Source organism: Alexandromys fortis, unplaced genomic scaffold (genome assembly GCF_014885135.2).
Source record: "Alexandromys fortis isolate MF-2015 unplaced genomic scaffold, M_Fortis_MF-2015_v1.1 scaffold_313, whole genome shotgun sequence".
Taxonomy (NCBI): domain Eukaryota; kingdom Metazoa; phylum Chordata; class Mammalia; order Rodentia; family Cricetidae; genus Alexandromys; species Alexandromys fortis.
The window spans coordinates 937,369-944,469 of NW_026068197.1; positions in this window are offsets into that span (position 1 = coordinate 937,369).

A 7,101-nucleotide genomic window follows, 5' to 3' on the forward strand; every position below is an offset into this window, starting at 1 on the left:
TCTTGCACCAGCTGTTCCAATGCCTGCAATTTATCTTCAGCTAGAGGCCACTGTTTGATCCATATTGGCTTCTCAGTTAGCCATTTTAAAGGTAGGGCTGTTGGTGCCTCTAAAGGTTTAGTATTTGCTATATGTTCTTGTACAGCCTGAATGGCTGGTGACCTTTTTCCATAATACCTCGTCATATCTTTCCCAGAATTATGAGTTCCTGGAACTACAGGAATGTTAATCTGGGTATTCCATTGCTGTAGCAGGTCACGGCCCCATAAATTTATTGCAATATTGGCTATATATGGCCTTAGTCTTCCTATTTGCCCTTCGGGCCCTATGCATTCAACCCATCTTGTGCTTTGTTTTAGATGAGATAGGATTCCAATTCCAAGAAACTGAACATCTACCTCTTGAAGAGGCCAATTCAGATGCCATGATTCTGGAGTAATGATACTTACATCAGCACCTGTGTCTAATAAGCCTTCAATAAAAGTGGCATTTATACAGACTCTGAGCCTTGGTCTTTGATCGTTAATAGAAGTCTGCCAAAATATATGTTTACTCTGTCCTACTGGGATTTTTGACTCATCCTCCATGGGTAATTCATCATTTAGACCAGTACTACTTTTTTACAGCAGAAATTGGAGCTTTTAATTTTCTTGGTGAGGCACGTTCTCCACTGTGCCTGGGAATGACTGGGCCACTGTTGGCTTAGGGGCCTGCCAGAGGCCCCTCAAGGAGTTTCCCAACAGTATTGGGTTGCCTTGTCTGTCTGTTGTTGACCTGCACTCGTTGGACCAATATCAACCTTTACCGTATCTCCTACATATACCTGAAGGCTGAAGTCTTCTATTTTTGTCATTCCCAGAAGAGATATTATCCTAGAAATTCTTTGCCTGCTATCCCTTTGCAAATGTCCTAATTTACTACAATTAAAAGACCTAGCAGTTTGATGTCTCCTCATTGCTTTGGAAATCACTTCTCCTATCCAAGATTCATCATTATAGTTAAACATCTCCACATTCATCGTATGCTCAATCCATTCATCCATAGGTGCTGATCTAGACTTTAAAGGCCCAATTATCTTTTTGCATTCTATGTTTGCATTCTCAAAAGCTAGAGATTCAAAAAGTATTCGTCTAGCTTCTGGGTCTGTTACCCCTATGTCCAGAGCCTTAATTAATCTTTGCAAAAAGTCAATAAAGGGTGCTCTCTGCCCCTGCCTAATTCTGGTATATGATTCAACCCTTTTTTACTGGATCTTGTATCCTATACCAAGCATTTAAAGCTGCTTGGTGACATAGACACAGTGCTTCATTGTCATAAAGAGCTTGGACCTGTGGATCAGCATATTCTCCTGCACCAAGAATTTGATCTTGTGGTGGCGCACACCTTTAATCCCAGCACTCGGGAGTCAGAGGCAGGCGGATCACTGTGAGTTCTAGGCCAGCCTGGTCTACAAAAGCTAGTGCCAGGACAGGCTCCAAAGCTACAGAGACACCCTGTCTCAAAAAACAAAAACAAAAAAAAAGAATTTGATCTTAGGAAACCTCGACACCTTTTGCTCTTCCTTGCTGTTCCATATGTTTGGATTCTTCTCTGAAATAGATTCCAAACATCAAGGAAGGTCCCTTATCTAAAACTGCAGACACTAACTGATGGAAATCATGGGGGGTAGCTCTAGCATTAGAAGTCCAAGTCCCTATCATTTCCTTTACATATGCATTGTGCAAGCCAAAATTAACAATAGCCTGCTTAATTTCTTTTAGATCATTCATTGCTATTGGCATCCATCTAGCTTCTCTGACTACCTTTGAGCCTTTAGAAGTTGATGCTTTGTCAGAATAAATTACAGGGTATGTCACTAAAACCCTGGGTAAGCCAGTTCTAATAGCTGGTGGTGACATTGTATCCTGTCCTTGTGCCTTCTTACTCTGTCCAGCAGCTCCAATAATTTCTTCAATCATTTCAAGTCTTTTTATTATTGACTCTTTTGAATCCTGAATCTCCTGACCTGCATGAGTTTCTTCTAGTAAAGATTGTATGGTTCTTAGGAGTGCCATATTCTTCCTAAATGACAGAATATTCAAAAGAATACTGAAACCTAGTAACCAGTAAATTAAGTTATCCCCATAGTCATATAAACCTTGCATGATATGACCCATTGTATTAGTAAATAAAACAGTAAAATTTGTGTTGGAAATGAAAACCGCCATATTACCTATTATCCAACAGGTGGCGCTGTTGCAAAGTCACGATGAAAATGATGTCCTGTTTCAGAGTCCATCTAGTATTTGTTAAAAACTGGGAAATGCAAGTTGCTCAACAAATTAAATGTAATTGAATCAATTCTGTACACAGAACCATAAACCCAGAATCCAGGGGTAGAGAAGAATAACCTGGAAGCCATGTATGCCTCCACATGACAGAGTTGCCCCGACGGGTTTCAGATTTCGGCAACTGGCAACCGCGTGCTCTGGTTCGTGCCGGTTAAGAGCTGCGCTTGCAAGGGAGATTTGAAAATGACTCAGAAAAGAGCAAACCACGTGGGCAGAGACTATGCGGGCCTGTGTAGTTTAAATCCACATGGGGAGGCAAACGATAGGGTACAGGGGACTTGAAGTCAATCTGAGGTGTCTAAAAGGAAAATATAAGGAACTGCAGCAAGAAAAGCCACTGTGTGATAATTTATATTAAACTGCTGGCTCCATGCACAAGGCACAGGCCGCAAGGCACAGGCCACGACTGAGGGAGGGAGGGCTCATGCCAAGCTGAACTGGTGGCAGGTAGCCAAGTGGGGGGAAGGAGGGGTCCTAAAACCAAACATTGGGCGCCAGAGGAAGGTGAAGGCATAAGTCAAAAACAATCCCACACCAGTTTAGAATTATGATCAATAGAATGGTTATTTATTTAAAAGGGAAAAAACTTACAGATCACCATCCCAGACAACAGCCCTCTGTGCAATCAGGAAGGGAGTCTAGTCGCCAGAAGCAGAGCAGGAAGTAAGAGAGAGCGAGAAGGGAAGTGGCCACTTTTTTAAAGGGAGAGAGACCATGCCCCAATGGGCTGGTATCTCAGCGGCTATTGGCTGGAGGAGCAGAAGGACCTCCCGCAACATCTTCTGATTTAACTTCAATCTGAATTAATGAGACAATTTTCCCTGTACTGTGGAAGAAGCCAAAGCAAAAGGCACTGATTGAGTTTGGAGCCTATGTGGATTTGTCCCTCAGATAAAATAAAAAATATATTTACTTTTTTGAGTTGTCATGTTTGATTCATCTTGTTATTGTTTAGACCTTATTTTTGTAAAACAGCATCCATATCTCTTTCATAATGTAACAGTTCCCAAAATGTAGAAATCAATTTGTGAACAGTAAAACTACTCTGCTTTAATGGAAATCTAAAGACGTAATTTGCCAGTGGATATCCTCTGAAGAAGGATTCTCCTGTATAAGAGCTAAATAAAATCTTATTCTTTACAACAATTGCCATTGTTTCGTGTTGCTGTTCTAAGCTTTTTTTTCTTTTCTGGCATATTGAAGATCTGTAAAAAGGCTATTTTCCAGAATATGATAGAATAGAATGTTCAAGCAAGTCATAGATCTGAATATTTAAAAAAGAATTCTGGAGAAGTTTTAATGGGAATGATCACCCTAGAATTTAGGAATTTGAACAGTGGAAAGAAGAACACTTTTCTTCAGAGAAAATACCAATGAGTTAATCCATTAAGTTAAGTATTAAAGCTCACAGTACTAAACCTGAATATCAAGCGAAGAAACATATCTACACAATTGTTTGAAACAAGTAGTGATTGATTCTTCCTTTTACTTGGAAAAGGTCAACAACCATAAAAATACATCCATCAATTATTAATCAAACAATAACTGGCATTTGAATCCCCCATTATTGTTGACTGGTAGATGAAAATCAGCCTTTCAAAGAACATCATTGACAAAATACAGAAAACTGCCGCGCACCATGCCCCCGTATCTGCGCTCTGTGTGCTGGCACCCAGTTTGTGAGCCTTGGGCAAGGGGCTGGAGGTTGAGAATACACAAACACACACAGACAAAGAGAAAGAGACACGGGTCATCCTTGAATTCCCCAAGAATGCCCCCTTTATTGTGTTCAAGGGCAGATTATATAGAGATAGCCACGCCTCAGCCAAACCCACCAGAAACAACTCTCCTGCCATCAGGATCTCCTGAAGGTCTTGTGCTCAGAGCAGCTGTAGGCACTCAGATCAGGGGAAAACAAGTTTTTTGCAAGAAATTCAGAATCTGGGTTCTCACTGCTCCCAACAGAAAACTAGGCTACATGATCAAATGCTGAAATTTATCACCCTTCCATTATTTATTCTGCAAGTTTTGAGACACGTAAATATCAAAAGTTCCACAAACCTTAGAATATGTTCTTTGGGAAGGGTAGAGAAAGTTCATGGACCTTTCCTTAAATATGAAAGATAAAATGTCTCAATGTTTCATACTTCATTCAGGACTCTATAAGTATTTTCTAATTTGTTAAAATATCTGGTTTGCCATATAAATCCCCAATAATATGTACTGATTAAATAAAATAGTTCTTTGAATGTTTCAAACAGAAATACTCACAGAGAGAGAGAGAGAGAGACAGAGACAGAGGAACAATATTCTTATTCTGTTTTCTCTTATCTCACACTTCTTAGATATTAATGTCAAGATCATCAAAATTCACCAACCAAGAGGTTACTTTTAGATATCAATGTTTATTTATTTATTTATTTATTTTTCTGATGAAATATTTGTTATTTTTTCTTATTTTTTATTGGTTTTCTTGAACTCTACAATTTTATTTTGTATTTATATTTAATATTTGGCTAAAGTTATACTTAATGCATGAGAATGTAAGGATAGATAGATAGACAGACAGGTAGATAGATAGATATAGATGTGCACAGAAAATTTGTATCTTAAAGATGCTAAGTTACTTGGACTGATAAACTTCCTATACAAATGATAGACTAAATAATAGGTAACATCAAGAATGATAAAACTTCTTTTGAATGATTTGTCAAGTTGACAATGTTACTGTCAAAACAATATAAATTCGCTATTCTGAGCTTGGTGGCATGTCAGAGGTTGTAGGTGGGTCTGTATGGCTGAAGTTAATGTACAGTTAGGACATAAGACTCACATAATCTAACTGGAACTAAGATCCTAAATTTTCTTATCATTTCTTTCCCCTTGTTCAAGAACATATTATTTAGAATGCCAAGGAGGAGAATCCAATGATGATTATAAGCATTACACGGTTAAAAAAAGGCACAAGAACTAAATTTCATGTGTTAGTAACAATAAATAGTTGTCTGATAGGACTCAAGGACCATGACCAATCAACAAGAGGGAAAACATTCCTATTAATAGAAACCTTGTCAAGTGCCCAGGGTTAGAAAAGTATGTACAATTACAACTTTGCTATATGAGCACAGTTCCATCCTTTATCTTTATAACCAGAGATAAGTATAGGTAGATCTCCCTTCTGAGAAAAGCTTCTCTTTACAGCAAATGGAAATCATCACAGAAATCCACACCTGCACACAAGGTGGAAAAACAGATTGTGGGGGCCAGGTACAAATGGATAAATCTACATCTCAGCTTCTGCATCTAGGGACCAGGCAACACCTCTGAAGAGAGCAAAGAAAGATACTAAGAGCCTGAATACCAAGAATCCTTCTGTGACACTTTCTTTGCTAGAAATTATAGAATTAAAGATGGTAAAATGTCAATATCAATGGCAATATTAACATGGAAGGGGAAATTTATGCAGAGTCCCAGAAGTATAATAACAGATATCCAATGAGTGTGTGAATAAGGAGAATAGACTTGCCAAGGTGAGAGTAGTACTGTGGTTCATCGTTCAGCATTAAGTGAAAATCATCTAAGAGTCCTCAACATCAACAATTCCCTTTGGATTTTCTGTCTTGTTCAATGCTAGGCAATTTGCCTCATCTGTTCATGTTGAGGTCAATTCAGGACAATATTTAAATATTTCCTTCTTCCTCTGTCTTACTATCCTTTCTGTCATTAATGTGCCAGGAATCTGACTTTGTCTTTGCCTGTGTATACACATATGCACAAAGTTAGTTAAGGATTTTATTTTCAGAAAAACTTTATGGAACAATAAACAAATTCACTCCATTTCCCTTGCTTCTATCTATACTCACAAAACAGTCATATTAGTTCTAAAATTTTCACAATTTTGAATATGACAATAATTAGTTTTAAAAGAAGTCCCAATAATGACAGAGAATGGAGGGGAGTATGGAATGGTTCAGAAGAAGTAAGTGTAAGGAGCATTTGCTGTGGCTATAATGTCCTAAAATAAAAGGAATAAAAATATTTTACAATTTAAAGTCTGTTATAAATATTTCTTTATCTTTTTTTTGGTTTGTTCAACTTTGTGTTCTAAACTTTAGTTTTTTTTTAAATGTATCTGTTTGTATAACACATTGAGACAAATATGTGTGTGTGTGTATGTATGTATGTATGTATGTGTGTAAATTTGGGGAATTAAAAACACACTCCATAGTGGAAAGTGTGAAGGAGACATCAATGGATATCTAGAAGGATCTTGAATAGCACACATTTTGGAGGAGAAAAAAATAACTTCATTCCAAATTTTTAGATTCATTTCTCCAATACACTAGAATTATGACAAGTTAAATCATAAATCTTTGTTATTAAAACAGGAATCTTAAGAAACATTAGAAAAACTGATAATGTTAAATTCTAAAGACTTGGAAAATGAACTTAAGAAATCGTTTCGAGAAAACATTATTGAGTGAATGTTTTATTCTAGGATTTCCAAAAGGTGGAGAGGAGGGGTAAATTTTATTAACATTTAGATTATAGAGACTATGAGACAGTGTTGAGAATAAATATACTTACTGCAGCAAGGGCAGTGGGAATGTCCAGGGCATGTTCCTGCCATATAAAAGAGGAAATTGTATGGGATTCCCCACTGTATGCTGTGACTATCATTGGTTAATAAAGGAACTGCTTTGGGTCTATAGCAGATCTATAGAGAAACAGAGCTAGGTAAGCAAAACTAAGATGAATGCTAGGAGAAAGG